Raw genomic sequence first — 20528 nt, 5'->3', positions numbered from 1 at the left:
AGTCACATCGAGATTATAAATGTGACTCGTACTGTAATAGCAATGAAATTTCCATCAGAATCATTTACTGACTAGTCACCTAGTATGTGAAATGAGTTGTACAAAATATCAGCCTTAAATAAGTACTTTTGAGTTCCTGGTAATTATTAGAAATTTTAGTTTCCTCCCATACTGCCATGAAATGCACACTTGGTATCCCATTTACTCAATGCCTACTTTTGTCGATTGTTACAAATATGCAGTTATGGGCAGTATAGTGAGAAAGCTTCCCTGAGCAATTCTCGCTGAAACCAGGCCGCCATCGGCACCCATCCTTAGAATTCCAATTTTATGTCACTGATCGCTAGTTTTCGATAAAACTTAAGGGTGGTCCTTTAGGTTTTCTCAAATTGGTGGACCCCTCGTACGCCAGCTAGCTAAACAGTTTGCGAAAAAGCCCATTTTTTTTATAAATATTGGGTGTTTCACGTGATATGTCTCATATTTCGCTCGGAATACATAGCAAACTTAGTGGCATCGTATAGAGAAAGGATATAGCTTTAATTTAAAGTTAAAAAAATGTTGGCGCCATTTTAAATTTGACCGCCATTTTGAATTTTGTTAGAAAAATCGTTTTTTCGCCATTAGCGCACCGCTCGTTTTGAAATCGGAGATCAGCATCAGAAAGCTGAGGAAAAATTGCGTAAGATAGGCTACAGAAACTAGGTAAGCAATGGTATTTACCCTATGAAATGAACGATTTTTTAAATCATGTTCTATGATTTTGACGTATATGGCGAGTACAATCAATGCAAACATTATTTTTTGTACAAAAAGAAACAAGTTTTCAATCGCTAGTATTATTTTGAGTGAAAAAATATGGCAGCCATCTTGGATTTTGACGCCATCTTGGTTTTAAGTATTAGAATGAGTTTTCACCTTGTTAATAGCACTCAACATGTTGAATTTTATTGCTACCGTTACACTCACTCTTCTTATTGTTCTTCTGTTTCCTGGCGTCACGTCCCTACTGGAATCGAGCCAGTCCTTCAGCTTAACTAGCTTCAAAAACAATTTATCGAGTAGGATTTTTTAACGTATATTTGCTACCTGAATGATTGTTCTGCATATCTTCGAGATGATAAATAGCATATATTCTTTCATTTTATTTGGTCTAAAACCATTGATAGAAATGAACAATCAGTTAAACAGCAGAGATAAGATAAGAAATAAAGAATATGATTGTTTTTTAACGGATAACATGATGAGTGCTAAGATGGTGAAATATCATTCAACTGCTAAAAAATAAGATGGCGTCGAAATCCAAGATGGCCGCCAGACTTTCCAACCTCAAAATGATACACCTGCGTTTCGGCATTACGGCATTAGAACAAAGCCTGCTTCGCCTTTTTCAATTTCGCTATTTTTGACATGCATGTTGGGCGATAATAAAAACGATACTTTATGGTTCAGAAAATCAAGGATTTTTTGTCTAAAATTTAAGATATCCATTCTTAATTAATGCACTTTTTCCAATGTTTCACGTTAAAACTATAGATCAGTGGTTCCCAACCTTTTTAAAGCTGCGTCACCCTTTGAAGTTGTACAAACATCGTACGGACCCCTAAAATGGCTTATGAAATCCTTTAAAGTATCCCATAATCACTGATGCCCACTAAGTCCCCAAAAAATCTTACCGACATGGAACATCTGAAAAGGATTTGGACAATATTCAATAAATTCAGAAGATTCCAACAAAAACTCCCGCTAGCACTGTGTCATAGATATTCTCAGAAGTACGATGAAGATGACGATGAAGATTTCTTCGAAAACCATTCTTAAAGATTTTCACAAGATTTGAAAAATATATTGGGGTATTAAAGAGGGTTCCACTGAAATCCGCGACTTTCTTGCCAAGAAATTTCCCAAAGACAGCTTAGCATCACCTCTGCAAGCCGCTGTGAATATTTTAAGAAGCTATACATGCTGTAAATATTTTAAATACGGATATATACGGAATACGGAATGTAGTTTCTTGATTTTCGAAAAATCTCAAAACTAGTAATCTGGAAAAAAAAACGCAGATTGATCTGCGGAGAACTTTGCTGAGAAATCATGAATGGCAAGTTCCCAATTGAGTTTTTTTTAATTGCTAAAGAAATTCTTGTGGAATACTACGCGAAATTCTTAGAGTAATGCCTGGAAGAATAATTATTGTTTTGCTGGAAGTCATTTATTTTTTGCAGGTTAATTTTTGCTTCGATTTTTTTTCAACCAATCCCAAAGACTCTTCAGAGAGAACATCAAAAGCAAAGTTGGAAAACTGTTGGCAAACTCTATACAATTCGTGGAATAAATCCTTGCTTGGTGATCTAGAAGACATTTTTGGTGCGTGCGACTCCTAGAATTGTTTGCACTTTTTTTTTTGAAGAAGAAATCCTCAATAATTTCTGATAAATTTAAACTAATCATTAATGAACATCAGAAGGAACTGACAATTGGAATTTATATGTAATAATCACGTAGAGGACCTTCCAGAATAAATTATCAAAATAATTTCTTATGCATTCTCTGGTGGAATTCTCGATAGAGATTCTTTGAGAAATTTTCTGGTGAGGTCAGAAAGTCTGGGAATGATTTTCCGTGAGAATTCCAGGACTAAGTGAAAACTGCACGCTATGAATAAACCAGCAGATTATAAAGATCGAATGTACCTCGGATTTTTTCCCGCTAGGTATCATTATTTCATTCATTCATTCATTTCATCTATTATTTCATAATCGGAAGGTTACAAAATATTCTATGGGTTATTTTTTTCCCATACATTTTGTATGGGCTGAAATGTGTAGGAAAACGTGATTTTTTTAACAAAGTCGTAAGAAATCTCAAACCCCCCTCCCCCCATAAACCCTTACGTAATTAATGGATAGCCCCTAAGTGTGATAACCACTATTAGCTAGGGCTCTTAAGGTGAAGATGAATCGAAGCCAAACTTCATATTTTCAAGAGCACAAATCTGGAGAACGGAACGCCCGTTTGAGCTGAAAACTTGATCGATTGGTCAACACCAGCTAGTGACCAATCGATTACATTTTCAGCTTAAACGGATGTTTGGTTCTCCAGATTTGTGCTCTTGAAAATTTCTGGACAAACATTTGAAAAGGGCCCAAGAGGTCTTGAGCCTTTTTTCAGAAACGTTGCTGTTGAGCCCTTTTTAGCCCGCCTACGCAAACTAACACCACTATCAGAAAGATTGATCTTAGATCTTCCTGATAGTGGTATTGGTGAGCATGATCGAGTTGAAATGGGCTCAACAGCGTCTTGCAAAGTCACTGTTTACCAATGTCGATGTGCCCTTTTGAAATGTTTGTCCAGATTTGAGGTTTGGCTTCGATTCATCTTCACCTTGAAGAAAAATCCTAGCTACGCTAATAAGGCGGCATTCACAAATTACGTAATGCTCGGAGGGAAGGGAGGGGGTAGGCTCGAGCGTTACGACTCATACAAAATTTAAAAAAATCCATACAAAAAGCGTTACGGATGGGGGGAGGGAATCGAAAATTCCCAATTTTAGCGTTACGTACATGATAAATGGATGCTGCCTAAGCTGTAAAAGCTCTCTTTTTATTTTGTTTAGGGACACCTTACCCAGAATGGGCATTTGTCTCTAGCGGTGAAGGCCTCAATTCTCCGACGTAATACACAATATAAGGGTTTGTTCATAAATTTCATAACGCTAAAAATGGCCATTTTCGACACCCACCCACTCCCTCGTAACGCTTTTTGTATGAATATTTTACAAATTTTGTATGAGCCGTAACAGCACGAGGACACCCACCCACCCCCTTCAGCGTTATGAAATTTGCGAATAGAGGTCCCCAAGCAAACTGCCACGAACACCAACGCACAATCAATCTTACACAAGTCGATTTCCTCCGAATGAAAAGGTATCGATGTTTGTTTGACGTTATTGAGCTTTCGGTCAACAGCAGGCCAACAAGGAAGTAGTTGTTTTGCAGCAATTCTGTTTATATTTGGATTCTCACAGCAAACAAAAGCAATGTTGTGACAGTTCTCACAGCAAACAAAGAAAATTTTGTCAACATTGCACTACTACGCAGGCAACTGGATTGGTCTATGGGCCCTAAGGGCTTATTCACAAATTTCATAACGCTGAAGGGGGTGGGTGGGTGTCCTCACGATGTTACGGCTCATACAAAACTTGTAGAATATTCATACAAAAAGCGTTACAAAGGGGTGGGTGGTTGTCAAAAATGGTCATTTTCAGCGTTATGAAATAAATGAATGAGCCCTAAGGCAATCCATGAGACAGCAGCGATCAGCTGGTTTTTTGTTTATAATGAGGTTTTGACGTTTCGCGATAAGGCAATCCATGAGACAGCTGCTGTTTACCATGAGCTTTTGACGTTTGCCGATCGGAGTGGCCAAGGGTGGAGGGCGGCTGTCATTTGGGAGTAAAATTGAAAAGCCGCCAACCTAAGTCCAGAACCAGTTTTAAGGCTTAACGCGGAAAAGTAAAAATCATTCTTCGCAAAATTACAGGTAATCAATGCGCTTGAAAGAAATTGTTTGCAAGCAGTTATTTGCTACGTGCTACTGCAGTGCGCTGTTGGCAATTCAATAAGAAAATTCTGCTAAATTCCCAAAATAGATGTTTGCGAGAAAATTGATTACGCCTTCACCATTGTTTGGTCGTTATTTTGTATGGTTGTTTACATTTTAGAACCAGCGACATGTTGGGGTAGCAATAAAGAGCCGCCAGTTCCACCCTTGGGAGTGGCAGCTCAAGCACAAAGGAAAATGTTAAGCTCTGTTAACACTTGCATGTTTTGTTTACCCTTCCATTTCGGTTGCATGCACACTTTTAGCTGTCAGTCCTATCACGGAAAGTCCTCATGGATAGCCTTATGAGCCTATGCATGCTATAAAACGTTTGACTTTTACTGTGCGCCCTGTTTTCAAGTTGCCCGAAAGAGAGAGCGAGACAACACCAACACACGGCGCACAGTAAAAGTCAAAAGAACAAAAGAATTTATGGCACGTACAGAGGCTCATTGAAGTGACCGTTCGATTACAAAGGAAAATGTAAAGCTCCGACAACACTCCCATGCTTTGTTTACCCTGCCGTTTCGGTTACATGTACACTTTCAGCTGTCAGTCCTATCGCGGAAAGTCCTCATGGATAGCCTTATTGTACGCATGAATGGTTTATTCCTGGGAGGGAGGCACCGATACTACACACGAAATATAGAACAACGTTTGATTGAACTGCAAGATAACTCCAGCTTGCCAACAACAATCAAGGCAGGCTTGAGGAAAACCGCTAGTTTTCTTTTGTTGTGTACTTTCGATCTTTCCAGACAAACATGGAAAAAGGGCCACAGTTTTCTATGCACTAAATATTAATTTTCATTGGAAAAAGTAAAATGATGCGTTTTTCAATGCTTTATATTCAATCAGTTGAAAGGTGCTCACGTGACATTACTTGCATTATGTGCATGAATTGATTTTCATTCAATTTTTGTCACTTTTGATGAAATGCGAAAATGTGTTTCAATCAGTTACGCGCTTTTTTCGTGTTAGTCAAATGTTTGAGATCTGGGCTCACAGTGACAGTTCGTGACAGTGGAATCCCGGCTCACTATGACGTACAGAAATTTTGTATTGGTTTCTCCCTCCCAGGTTTATTCCATTCACTGAATGGTACGTTTTAATCCGGGTGTCTTCGAACAAAATTTTGAATTTTGATCGGGAAACCTTGTCGATTAAGGTGAAACAGTTTAGAATCATTTTCTAAGATTGCACTAAACCTTCAAAGGCACAAATCTCGCGAAGAAAGTACTCCACAACAGTGCACTTTCTATTCTGGCTTTGTGCACTAGCAGAAAGTTTAAAATAGGAAGATCAGGAACGTTTGCCAACTATTTCTCCAGTTTTGTGCCTTCGAAAACGTGAGTAGGGGGAGAAGTCAGCCATTGTGCCGGCCATCTTTGGATTCCGAGATGTTTCACCTTAAATTAAATTAAATTAAATTAAATGTAAACGCAGCTTTACTTTACGCCATAAAAATAAGCCATAAAAAATGCATCATCGATCTCTGTCACTGCCAGTGTCACGCAAAGAAAAATCGCACTCACACATCGACGATTCGGACGCATCCACAGTCAGCCAGAGCGCAGAACGAACGCAGAAAGCAGAAGGAAGAAAAGATTTTTCAAAAAGTTTGTTTTCGACATTCCTCCGCACAGGCAAAAGAGAAGCTCTGGTTTTTTAATCCGTCGTGCGTGCGTGCGCTAAAGCCAGATCCCAATCCGCGAGTGTTTGTGAATCGAGAGGAGTGACCGGGTCCGTACAATGCAACCCGAATCCAGGGAACATCTTCCAGTCTTTCTGTAGAAGGTGCGAACGAAAAACATCCGATCGGGAATCGTCACCGTGAAAAAACGACGACAGTGAAAATCGCTTCCAAAGGGAGGGCAGAGCCTTTTGAAATCGAGATTTTTTTTTCTCCAGCAGCAGCTGCCTTTCGTTTGGTGTGGTGTCTTATATTAACAAACTACATTTACCACTGCATACAGGCAAAAGTTCAAGCAACTAAAAACGTCGTCACACCTATTCTCTTTGAATGCATTTTTATGTTTCGTTTTGTGTCCTGTTAAAAGTGAAGTTTTACATAAAGTTTTCAGTAAGACGGAGTTCAAAAGCTCAAGAAGTGTCCTATCATTATATGGAAAAGTGAAGAAAGTGGATCCGCCTCCAGAGAAAGAATTTGCTTTAGTTTCCTATGCGGTCACAATTTAATGGTGATAAAGAAAAGCATAAAATTTATTTATTAATATGTTCGTAAAATAATTGGAATACGCGAGTTTCATAGGAAAATGTGACATATACCCAAATCAACCAACAAGGATAACGAAGATTCTAAAGTGATAACTGTGAAGATCGTGTAGCGTTAAGTGTTAAACAGAAGCTAAAAAAAAGTATGTCTTGATGGTGATTGATTGAGAATTAGGGTGTGTGGTTTTTGTGTGCCTGATAACTATTGTATTCGAAAGCGCCCAATCGGAATTGTAATAGTTATCCACTTTTATCTCCTATAGTTACTCGTTGGTTCCTAAGATGTTGCTTTGGGAGTTCTCAATCATGGTATAACTTGCGGGTGTTATATTCATTTTACATGATGTTATAGGTACCTATTTCAATCGGAACTGAGTAATCCAATGATAGCATTCATAGCCAAAGTTGCCATTCCTCGCATTCTAGATGTGGTAAGCGGCATCTTTCTCCGTTCCTTAAGAGGCCAGTGTGTAAAATTCTCCTAAATCTTTCAAATACTTCAAAGGATACATTAAGAAATAATCTCAAGACTTGTCTAAAAATTTCTGCAAACATTATTGATGAACAAAATTGCAAATAATAAGGAACATTGGACGCACAAGATTTTCATACAAAAATATGTCTTAACCCTTAAAATTAGAAAAAATTCGACGTCAATTAATGAATAAAGGAATATTACTTACTGTTTTAATGATATTGGTGTAAAACAGCACCATACAGGTGTGTTCCGTTTTTATCAACACGTTCGGCAATTTTCAGCTTAGCTTAGCTTAGACTGACTACACATATCAATGGTTGCTATTCCGTGATTGACCGAAGTCAGTGAAAATGCACAAAGAATCAACTAGAAGTTCGGCTGGGATTGGCCATAATCTTCTCTATTTATACAGGGTCAATAACGGCGCCGGCCACGTCCTTGTAGTCAGGTGGGATTGGGGGAAGGAATGTTAGTGTGTAACCTTTGCTATTTGGAGACCGTGTTTGCCTCTGCGTCTCCATAAAGGTTACTGGGAGGGAAGTTTGTTAATGGGGTGGATCGTTGGGTTACAGGATTCACTTTGATAAGCGATTAGACCATGATAAATACTTATTTGTGAGATATAAACATGCTTATATGTAAATATAATATTTTCATTTGAAGTGAACAATTTATATGTAGAGGAAAATTATGCCGACACTTGAGGTGACGAACCATTCAAAGTTTGTTGAACAAATACCTAAATGTAAGATTCCTACAGCTGTCTGGACGAAAGCATGTGTTGTCATATTTTACTGAAAGGAATTGAAAAGGAACAGAAAACTCGATTGGCTGGAACATCATAGAACACTCTTATTCTTATGCCGACACTTACAGTGTCGAACCATCCAAAGTTTGTAGAATAAAGTGAACCTTTCGCAAGTCTACACTTGTAGTGTCGAACCATTCAAAGTTATTTTTTAATTACAAAAATAAAGGTAAAAAGAAAGGGGTGTTTTGAAAAAAAAAAATGTTTAACATGAATAATCCATGAATCAGAGTTTATGTCGATACTCACAGTGACGAACCATTCATAGTTTGTTGAACAATCATATTTACGTTCCACCGTTGTAACCATTAAATGTTCAGTCATACATATTTTACAGATTAGAAATAGTAGCATGAAACGAGCTCACCAATTGATCCGTCATCCTTGACTGAGCAGCCACAATCCATGAGTGAAGCTGAACTCATTTGCTCGGCTATATAAAAGCACTCAGAAAAAATAGGCGCGTGACCCGAGAGGGAAAAAAACTGGCGACTGCTCGGGCTTTCTTGACGCACTGCCCAGGAGCAAGCGTCAAGGTCAAAGGATCAAATAGAACTCTCAACACGATCGGCAATTTTCAGTTGACAAAACGGAATAATTTTTTCAGACGAAATATTTACAAATTTGAAATGAAAACTAAAGTTTTGTTAGGATAAGGCACATTTTCATCATATAAATGCACATTATTGATGTTTAGGAGCTGTGAGGAGCATTTGAATTGTTCATTCGTATAGGTTCGTAATAAATGTTGATTGTTGACTCCTATCAATCAATATGATTTAATAATAATTAATATTTTTAGTTTTCTTGGTAAGAATTTCAATTAATGTAATATAGAATATAAACACGATAATCACATAAATATCCTTTGCATCATAAGGTGCGTCATATTTGTAAAAATAACTACAAGGAAGTGGGTCAGGCTGATCATTGCTTTTTTTTCATGAGAGATTAAACAAGAAACAACTTCTTTTTCTACTGTTCACCCTCATCCTTCTGATTTTTCTTCTTCATCTTTATGGCATTACATCCCAACTGAGAAATAGCCTTCTTCTCAGCTTTTTTTCTGTTTCTGTTCGGGATGAACCACTGCGACCAGGTTTCTTTGATCTTTTGTGGTGACCGTAACTTATAAGTATTCACAATAACAGATACAGTAAGAGTACAATTTGGTATATCTTACCCCGTAACGCACCTCGAAAAGGTGATCTACCCGCGTTACGGGTTCTCAGCATCCGCAGTATCTGAGAGATTTTTTTGCCAAAGTACATATTTTTGAATTTTTGGCCATACCCAATTGGCGATTAAAGCTAGGTATGCTGTTCTGCTCAAGAAAAGTAAAAATTTTTGCTCAAGAAATAGTCAAGAAATTTCCTACAGTGAGCTCTACTTGAAATAACATTTCTTTTCAACTGCTTTTCTTGAGCATTTCTTGCAAGAAATTTTCCACGCAACGAGATAGGCGATTACTTTTCTGTTGAAGTGCATACTTCGCATGAATGTGGAGATGTTGAGAATGTTTTGAATTGCCAAAATCTTATCAGTTGATGATTGTAATGATCTTCTTTCTTCTAAAATTATTACGGTTTAATCCCTTATAATTCGATGTTCCATGACACAATATCCACTCATAGAATCATACTAAAATCGAAATTTCATGGTTACTTTGATCGAACAGCTTTCCAAGTAATTTCCGTTCCATTACTCGATGTTTCCATGAGTCGATGTTCCCTTCAGATATCGATTCATGGAGGTTTGACTGTACTATCAACTTCGACAGGGAAACACTAATCGCCAATCCAGAACAGCGTCATCATCGCCTTTTAGCTTTACGTTAGATCACGAATAGACTGGCAATAAACTGACGTAAAGTTCTAGTTTTTTGTTAAGTAAAAATAATATTTAATACTAGTAGTCCCGTCAAACTTCATTTTGCCATCAAGTAGGCTGCTGAAAAATCGCATGCAATCTCAAATCCATACAAAACGACAGACCATTCCATTTTTATTTATATAGTAGTTCATCAAAAACACAAAAGTGTACAAACTCCAGTTCAAGCATCACCAAATTAGAACTTTTTTATAAGAAACTCTTTTGTAAAGAGACTTCTAATTAACCTTTTAGTCTTCATGTGAGGAAGAGGTTCATGTCTGCTCAGAGATCAAGATTCCAGCAAATTTGGATGGCAATGTGTGTGACGTGGGAACGTCCAGTATCAACGGTTTATTTTTTTTAAATTGTCAGCCATTTCACCCCCTTTACCCTCTTCCTCGATACAAACTTATATGGAGAATCTAACATTTTCTATAGATTGCTTAGTTTTGCTGGACCTCTTCCCTTACCACTTGGAGCAAGATCTTATCAATGGCTGTTTGCTATAATTTGTGCAATGCTATCGAGTTTGAGAGATAGAAGATAATGTCCAAAATATGACCTGGTTGACAGTATTATCCAAATAAAATAAACTCAATCATCTCTCTTGCCGTTGCCCAAACATTCTTTATTACATTCTCAAGAACATCACTTATAAAAAAGAACTGAACATATATGGGATCGTCCATTAATCATGTGAGGTATTATAAGGGAAAGGTGGGGGGGTTTGTGCCATATAAGTTGTTTTTTATCAACTACCGAAAAGCTAGTAGGTAGTTGTTAAACTTCCACTCGGCTGGTTAGCCGTTAACCACGATTTAAATTAAAAACAAGTATTGTTTTTTATGTTCATACAAAAAGTTATATAATAGGGAGAGGGGGCGCCAAAATTGTTTTACGTAATTAATGGACAACCCCTATGTCTATCAAACTTACATAGACATTTTTTTGATGCCATGTTATATAAGAAAAATGAGAGTTCTCAGCAACTCTCAAGTACGTATTCAACTATCCACAAATTCCAGTTGTTGCTAGGATATGGCCAGAGCAACTCTCGATTGTTGAAGGATGGATGGAAGGATGGGATCTTGTCCAACAGACCTTGCTGAAAACCACAATTAGTGGATAGGAAGGATTCAAACCTTATTGAATCGTATTTGACTTGACACCTACCATGTATCGCAGGTGCTTAACATTAACATAATGTCGAAAATTCAACTCTGAGGCTATCGAAAAGCATTAAAATTGCTTCAAAACAAGTTTAAACGGAAAAAGTAAAAACGGAATAATTTGTTGACGAAATCGGAACGTGACAAAATTGGAACGTGATAAAAACGGAACATACCTGTATTTTCACGAAAATTGATCAACAATTTTTAGCATATTCACTAAGGGATGATAAAACTAACGCACTTGTCGGATACATTTTCAAATAAATTTTAGTTTTTGCCTATTATTAATCAAAAATATACTTTTTTCGATTGGAATCCTTCAATAACATAAATGAAAATTAATTTTCGAATGCTAGTTTGAACTAGAATTGATTTATGATAAAATTCGTCAAGTTTGGACCCGTGACAAATATGGTACGTTCATGGTATGTATAGCTTTATTGTTTATAACCTGGGGGGTGCGAACTGGATATCAACAAGCAGCCAGGCTGCTGTCAAGCTCAAATGTTCATCAAAATGATTATACGTGTTATGTGATACAGAAATAATCAACTGTTAAAGAAATCATTACCAAGTAAATTCTTGATGCATTATATTTTCAGAACTTTTGTGAAATATATTTATACTAACAACATTGGACTTATTGCCCTCATCAAATTGCTGAAGCTTGGTATGAAGCATATTAAGTGTGCACCTTGAAAATGGTTTCCAGCGGTACAAGCAAACAAACAACGGTTAGCACTGGTGGAAAACGTTGTGTTCAAATTGAATGGCCAAACTGTTCGAGACCGCACCCCTCATTTTATAACTGTATGCTAACAAATTGTCTCAAATTTTCAGAACATGGAGATTTGAAAAATGTTAAATCAAACTCAAAACTGATTATACCCTTATTTTAGATGATTTTGTTCAATTTGGCTTGATTTGAATTATATAATCTGGAGACACTTGATTCCTCAAGCTTTTTTTTGATGGACTTCTTGCAGACTAAGTAAAACTCAAATTACTATAGTAAATGTTGCAAATGCATTGAATTGTCAATGCATTCATGGAGTAAATACATTCAATGATGCTCAAATTCACGGAATTCTAGACATCTCCAGATTGTGACCTTATAAAATTGGTCAATTTGGTACTATAACATAGTACCAAAATGCAATGTCAAAATATTTTTAATATTTTTATTTTCCAATTTTTACGTTACAATAGTGTTAACATTTATCGTAAATGGGCAACACGATCGCATAAAACCACTTACCTGACTTTTGATGGCTCTACGTCCTTCAAGACATGACCTGCGCCACAATGTTTCGCCAACTAACTCCGGTTCATGGCTGTTATCCTCCAATTTCTCGGTCGCCCCACACTTCCAAGATCCTGCTCCACTTGGTCAAATCATCTAGCTCGTTGCGCTCCCCTTCGTCTTGTACCGACCGGATTTGAGGTGAACACCATTTTTGCAGGATTGTTGTCCGGCATTCTCACAACATGTCCCGCCCATCGTACCCTTCCAGCTTTGGCGACTTTCTGGATACTGGGTTCACCGTAGAGTTGCGCAAGCTCGTGGTTCATTCTTCTCCTCCATACGTCGTTTTCACATACTCCGCCGAAGATCGTCCTAAGCACACGTCGTTCAAAAACTCCTAGCGCTTGCAGGTCTTCTTCGAGCATTGTCCACGTCTCATGCCCGTAGAGGACTACCGGTCTTATCAGCGTCTTGAACATGGTACACTTAGTACGGAAGTGAAGCTTACCAGACCGCAAGGTCTTGCGGAGTCCGTAGTAAGCACGACTTCCGGCAATGATACGTCTTCGAACTTCTCTGCTGCAGTTGTTATCCGACGTTATCAATGATCCGAGGTAGACAAAATCGTCCACCACCTCGAACTCATCCCCGTCGATCGTCACGCGTCTGCCTATGCGAGCTCTATCGCGCTCGGTTCCTCCAGCCAGCAGATATTTCGTCTTCGACGTATTTACCTTCAATCCAACCCGATCTGCTTCACGTTTCGGCCTGGTATACTGTTCAGAAACCACCTGGAATGTTCTTCCGACAATATCCACGTCATCAGCAAAGCAGATGCTGGCTGGATTTATTGAAGATCGTGCCCCGCATGTTGAAGCCCGCCCGTTTCATAACACCTTCTAGCGCAATATTGAACAGGAGACAGAAAAGACCATCGCCTTGTCGAAGTCCTTAGCGTGTTTCAAACGGGTCCGATAATGCACCCGATATCTTCACACAGCACTGTACACTATCCATCGTTGCTTTGATCAGTCTAGTCAGTTTCCCGGGAAAACCATTCTCGTCCATAATCTTCCATAGCTCTTCGCGGTCGATGGTATCATAGGCCGCTTTGAAATCGTTGAATAGGTGGTGCGTAGGGACTTGATATTCGCGACATTTTTGGAGGATCTGTCGATCGCCCGTCCACAAAACCGGCTTGATAACTTCCCACAAATCTGCTTCCAGTGGCAATAGACGGCGGAAGATGATCTGGGAAAGCATTTTATAGGGTGTGTTAAGAATGGTGATCGCTCGATAGTTCCCACATTCACCCTTTTTGTACATTGGGTATATTATTCCCTCCTTCCACTCCTTCGGTAGCTGTTCTGTATCCCAGATCCTGGCTATCAATCGGTGCAGACAAGTGGCCAACCTGTCCGGGCCCATTTTAATAAGTTCCGCCCCAATACCAACTGCTTTGTTGTTTTTGAGCTGTTTGATAGCATCCTTAAATTCGCCTATTATGGGAGTTGGCACGTCTCCCTCATCCGCCGTACTGATGAAGCCATTCCTCCTGCTGTCCTGATCTTCCTCCTCTGCGCCGTTTAGGTGTTCATCGTAGTGCTGCTTCCACCTTTCGATCACCTCACGTTCGTCCGTCAAGATACCTCCATCACTATCCCGGCACATTTCGGCTCGCGGCACAAAGCCTTTGGGGGATGCATTGAGTTTCTTGTAGAACTTACGTGTTTCTTGAGAACGATACAGCTGCTCCATCTCTTCGCACTCCAACTCTTCCAGGCGGCGCTTTTTATCCCGGAATAGATGGGTTTGCTGTCTTCGCTTCTGTTTGTATCGTTCCACGTTTTGACGGGTGCCTTGCTGCAGCATCATCGCCCGCGTTGCATTCTTCTCGTCCAAATCCGTCTGACACTCCTCGTCGAACCAACCGTTCCGTCGATTTCCTTCCACGAACCCGGCGAATAGAAACAAAGCGACCTACAGTTAAAAATGCGACTATTATGCAATGATAAACTTTAAAAATCTCATGAAATTTTTTTTTCACATTAGTTCAATAGCATATTATATTATATTATGGAATATTTTCAAATTAAATACTAATTTTTCTACATTTCTCATTATAAAATTAAGAAGAAAATATTGACATCTCTGTCAAAGATCAGCTTAAAACATCCGCCATTTTTGCTGATTTCTAACAAGATCAAAAGATGAAATCGTTTTTAAAAATTTTATTTATTTTCTTCACTAGGTAAATACATTGGGATATTTCTTTGAGATGTACTTGAAAAAGAGTTTGTTTTTCATTTAAAATGAAAAAAGTGTTGATATTTTTTGAACAGTGTTCCTATTCGCCCCATCGTGGGGTGAATAGAAACATACAACATTTTCATAAATCTTTGCATGATATAATTTTTATTTTTCAACAGCAATTGGTGTCTCGGTAAAGGAAGACGTGACCCATATTTGGGACTAATAAAAATGTTTTTTATCCACACGGTTCAAGTTTTACACATTCAAACATGTCGGAGAGTGTTTCTATTCGCCCCATTTTACGGTATCTCTGAAGATTAAATGTATTAAATAAAAATTACTTCATTCACTTCAGTACATATAGTGAAAAAGAGGGTTATTGTTATACTGTCAATTACATATTAACATTAACAAAACAAATGTTTTAAATAACTTTGGCGATCTGTAGCTCAAAATTGTGATGTGCTGGAACATTTCTGAGAGCGGCATCAGATTCCGTAACCCCCGATTTACTGAAGATACATATTAGATCCTAGAGACACGTCAAAATGTTAGTTTTGTTACGCTGTGTAGTTTGTTTCCTCAATCTAGGCCAGAAAATAAGCATCAAGCTACTACACTACAAATTACACAAATTTGCAGTAATTAAGCATTCGTTACTTCCAATCGGAATGTTTTCCGAAGTGGTGGTAAATCCCGAAGTTATATGCACTCCTGCAGGTCCACGAACACCAATCTTGCAGAAGCGAATTCTTCCAGCCATAGCCAGGTCATTGATGGATGAACAAATGGTGAGGTAACGCAAATTATCGGACTTTTTCGTCAAAGTTGACAGGTACTGGCACTATTGTTTTCAAGTTTTGTTGAAGAGCGAAAGAGAGAGAATTTGTGAAATGCCTAATTGCCCCGATCCTAGATGTGTTGTATAAGTTCTGTTTCATTGAAAATTTATTTTAGAATCTCTACAATTTCGATCACATAATGTTTATAGATAGCGGAAGAACGAACTGCTTGAAAATAATAAACAACATTTTATGCAAAGCTCATTATTACATTCAAATTTTTATAAGATTTTCGTAGCAGCATCAAAATCAGATTTTCTCGCGATTTCCACAGTGGTCGATAGCTGAAGCATGCTTTGTGAGGTCCTAAGGTTATCGGGATCAAAATTGGGTTTTTAAGCTCAAATGAAAGGTGGCTAATATTGTCCTTATGACTATATTGCCCGCCTTACCCTAATCCTTTTTTTATTTTTTTTTAAATACAGGGGATAGGCAAAATGATTGAGATAGGTAAAATTTTGCCTTAATTCAAATGCTTATAACTTTATGACAAATGGATCAAATTGGGCGCATCTGGAAGCAGTCGACTGCAAATTAAGTATAGTTTCAAAAGCAAGCACATGCATGTTGGACACCGGAGATGTTGAGCTTGAGCTTGAGCTTGAGCTTGAGCTTGATTGGCCGCCCGTGGATGCTACTCCAGTATCGCCAGATCAGCTGCACTTACACAAGGAACCAACCGAATGACTGCTTGGGACTAACAGGCATCCTCAGTGTATAAGTGCTGGTGATCTTCTATTTTTAGGCAACAATGACACCTGCCACGTCAGAATGCAGACCAATGAGGGGAAGGGGGTGGAATTGACGATGCATTGAACTGGCTCCCACGTAGACCGTATATTCCACTGCATCTACGCCAGTTCATGCGGGAGTGTATGGATTGGGGGAAAGGCATGGCAGAGAGGTTTGGTTTTGTGGTTAGCAGACTGCCTATGTATCAGGCGTAAGAAAGGCGTGCGCGTGGAAGTAGGAAGCGTTAGGGAAACGGTTTCTTGTCCGTTTCTGGTTCTAGCGTTTGCTATGACAAATAGTTTGAGTGTGATATATTTAGAATAGAAGATAGAAGCAAGTGATATATTTAGAATTGAAGATAGAAGCAAGTGAGATATATAAAACTACAAAGTACGAGGAAAGGGACGGGCCTGGGATTGAACCCATGACCTTCTGCATATGAAGCAGAAGCGGTAGCCATCAGACCACCAACCGGCCACTGGACACCGGAGATGTTCCGGATTTTCAAGGTCTTGTCCAAATGGCATTTTTGCCGTCGCTTGTGTTTCTGTGCGGTGTGAACTTGTATACATGTTTACAATTTTCCTAGAAACTAAAACTTATAGGAAGCCGAATGCCGCACGCTCAAAAAAGAATTCTGAAAAACGTGAACTGTCAAAAATACACCATGAACTACCACAAATGGTCACATAAACATGATCTAGTTCACGGTGTATTTTTGTTGTTGACGAGTTCACGTCTGCTGTTCACGGATACGAGAACAGATTTTTTTCTGTGCGGTGGACGCATTAAGATTCGTTGAAAATCCTCCGAAATATGGCCATTTCCGTAAAACAGGTTCCGGAAAATATGGTCAGTCATGTTTGTTGTTCCAATCATGAAAATATTATCCGGAGCTATCTCCAAGTGAGAATCAAACTTCAAAGTGATGCTTCTAGCAGCATATACAGAATCATTAGACACACCGACCACTCTATAGTAGGTTCCAGGTGCCCTGGGGGAAGTGGCCAATAGACGTGTTCTGTCTTGAGTCATATCAATATGGGTGTCAAACTTCTAGATTTTCGAAGGTGATGCTCCCAGGCGCATTTCCAGAACCAGCGGCTGCCAGACCACTGTATAGCAGGTGCCCCGGGGGATGTGGTAATGTTCCGAATTGGCCATTTCTCTAGGGGCTCCTAGAATCTACTACAGAATGGTTATTACATCTTGTGGTTCTTAAAATGTTCCACATCCACCAAGGCACATGGCAATTTTGTTGGTAGACGGTGATTCTAAAACTGCTTCCAGACGCATGAACATTAAAAATATTGAAGTTTGTTACCTATATTGATATGATTCCAAGCATGTGTGAAATTAGCCACTTCCGTCAGGGTACCTAGAACCTACTATGCAGTGGTCACTAGGGCGATTCAAATTTTAAAAATGTTTAAAAATTCAATCTCCCACATGCTCCTTACCATCCTTACCATAAAAATAGTGTCCTGTGAAATTTTCAGCTTCCTAGGTGGTGATTTAAAGGTGGCCCAAAGACAATATAGGTTTATATGGAAATTACTATGGATAAATTTTGAGAAATGTTCCAAACACGTAAGTAGAAACTTATCATTCCATGTTGAGAACTCATTCTTCAAACCTTAATGAAGGATGTTGCTGAAGAAACAAATCCCTTTTCAGCTAATTTTGTTTGGGATTTTTGTACATGTTTGCAGGGTTATAATCCCATATTAAGCTTAATAATAGCAAACAAATTCATAAATATCTCTTCTGCTATCCGTCGGATTGAATTTCTCTCTTCAGCAAATTTCTTTATTATGGCTTGAAGAATGAGTCTTCACTATGGGATAATAAGTTAGCTCTTACATTACAGTATTAGCGTGTTTGAAACATATCTCAAAATTTCTCCATAGTAATTTCCATATAAACCTACATTGTCTTTGGGCCACCTTTAAATCACCACCTAGGAAGCTGAAAATTTCACAGGACACTATTTTTATGGTAAGGATGGTAAGGAGCATATGGGAGATTGGATTCTCAAACATTTTTTAAATTTGAACTGCCCTAGTGGTCACGTTAGTGGTTCTTCATCAGGTGGTCAGCATCATCTTCTAAAATCTTGATATTTAATACCCATAATATGTATTTCCGGACATGTTTTGAAATGGACACATCCTCTGGGACACCTGGAACATACTATAGAGTGGTCAATGCAGTGGGAGGTTCTGCAAATGCTTCCGGTATTTATCACCTATAAAAATCTTGAAGTTTGATGTCCATATTGATATGGATCCAGATATGTTCCTAATTGGCCACTTCCCCCAGGGCACCTGCAACCTACTATAAGGTGGTCAATGTGTCTAATGGTTCTGAAGATGCTGCCTGTTTTACGGAAAAGGCTATATTTTGGAGGATTTTCAACGAATCTCAATGCGTCCGCCAGCATTCAACTTCTTTTTAGTTATAGTTTCAATAGAAATTGTGAACATCTATACAAGTTCACATCGCACAGAAATACAAGCGACAGAAAAAAATGTCATTTGGACATGACTTTGTAAAATCCGGAACATCTCCAGTGTCCGGTGGCCAATATGCATGGCCAAGCAAGTTCCTGAAACTGGACCAAATTTGCCGTCAACTGCTTCCAGATGCATCCAATTTGATCAATTTTTCATAAAGTTATATGCATTTGAATTAAGGCAAAATTTCACCAATCTCAATCATTTTGCCTATCCCCTGTATATCATTTCGACGACGAATTGAGAATACGGCAAGACGCATTTTCTTTGCATTATTTCCAAAACTAGATCAAGATTTATCAAAATCTTATTGTACAATGCTAAAGCCGTTGTCAGAAAGAAATGTTTGGCATTGGTTTGTATCAGCATCATTCACTGCAATACTGGGAAAATTGCAGTTTTGATTGATCAATGCTTAATACGATGGATACTAGCACATCACCCTAGTTACAATTTCATTTCAGCTGAGGCTTGTGGGTTAGAATCCATTCGGTCGAGGATATTTCAGGTTGAAAATGTTCTCGACTTCCCAGGGTATAGAGAAGCTTCGTGCTTGCTGTACGATATACAAAAATGGTCAACTGGCGAAAAAAACTCTCTGTTAATAACTGTAGAAGTGCTCATAAGAACACTATGCTGAATAGCAAGCTTTGTCTCCGTAGGGACGTAACGTAAGAAAAAAAGAAGTTACAATCTAATACATAAATTTAAATTTAATGTACGGCTCTCTTGAAGTTCCGGCTTCTCGACTGAAAATACGTAACAAATCTTCGAGCTTCTTCTTCTTTCTGGCGTTACGTCCCAACTGGGACAGAGCCTGCTTCTCAGATTAGTGTTCTTATGAGCACTTCCACAGTTATTAACTGAGAGCTTTCTTTGCCGATTGACCATTTTTTTGCATGTGTATATCGTGTGGCAGGTACGAAGATACTCTATGCCCAGGGAATCGAGAAAATTTCCTTTACGAAAAGATCCTCGACCAGCGGGATTCGAACCCACGACCCTCAGCATGGTCATGCTGAATAGCTGCGCGTTTACCGCTACGGCTATCTGGGTCCCTAAAAATCTTCGAGCTGTTTACACAGTTAAAAATAATGAAGTTTACACGTCATGTAAACTTCATTTATGCGATGTAAACATGACGTCATGTAAAGTTAAGTCTGAAATCATGTAAAAATGTGTTATATGTCATGTAATCACACAGAACCCTGCTGAATTACATGACATATAATTGAAGTTTACATGGCATATCATGTAAATATCCATGATAATCCACGCTCCAATTATGTGCATTATATGTCTCAGAAATTTACACGTTTCGTTCGAACTGTGTAGTAGAATACCTATAAGTAGATAAAAAACCGAATTTAGTACTATACCATTTAATTCCACTAGAGTTTGTATCCTTTGACAGATACGCGTATTTCGACCTCAACTGTAAGGCCGTCTTCAGTGTCGTGTACTAGACTCGACTTGAAGAAAACCATCGTATGCACACATTATATATTAAAACTAATACTCTAGTGGCATTAAATGGTATAGTACTAAATTTGGTTTTTTCATCTACTTGAAAATACGTACTAGAATCTTGTTGTCACCATGGCGTTATAAGTGGTGTTTTTGATGTACATTCAAAGACCTGTAGGTGAATTCCGGCGAACATTTTTTTCGAAGAGAAGAAATTTTCTTCCATAACTCACCAGCAAGAAAATTCTCTTTTCTTCGAAGAAGGTACGCGCCAGAATTCGCCTACTGGACTCAAATTAACTCAG

General features: G+C 38.5%; 1 protein-coding gene across 7 annotated transcripts in view; it reads left to right on the top strand.

The window, feature by feature from the left end:
• The first annotated feature begins 6146 nt into the window (after nt 1-6146).
• The window catches only part of LOC5571016 (SHC-transforming protein 4), a 40509-nt gene continuing 26127 nt past the window's right edge, over nt 6147-20528 (top strand). For 2 of the 7 annotated variants that reach the window (XM_001653396.2, XM_021855245.1), the window contains exon 1: nt 6147-6399. The gene's annotated coding sequence lies outside the window, so the exon portion shown is untranslated. Of the gene's footprint in view, nt 6400-6513; nt 6981-20528 lie in introns of all 7 variants that reach the window. The other 5 variants (XM_021855246.1, XM_021855244.1, XM_021855243.1 and 2 more) reach the window with 5 other exon arrangements.

This window comes from Aedes aegypti, chromosome 3 (assembly GCF_002204515.2).
Source record: "Aedes aegypti strain LVP_AGWG chromosome 3, AaegL5.0 Primary Assembly, whole genome shotgun sequence".
NCBI lineage: Eukaryota > Metazoa > Arthropoda > Insecta > Diptera > Culicidae > Aedes > Aedes aegypti.
The sequence above is the reverse complement of the archived record's forward strand: the minus strand, read 5'-3'. Positions and strand labels throughout refer to the sequence as shown.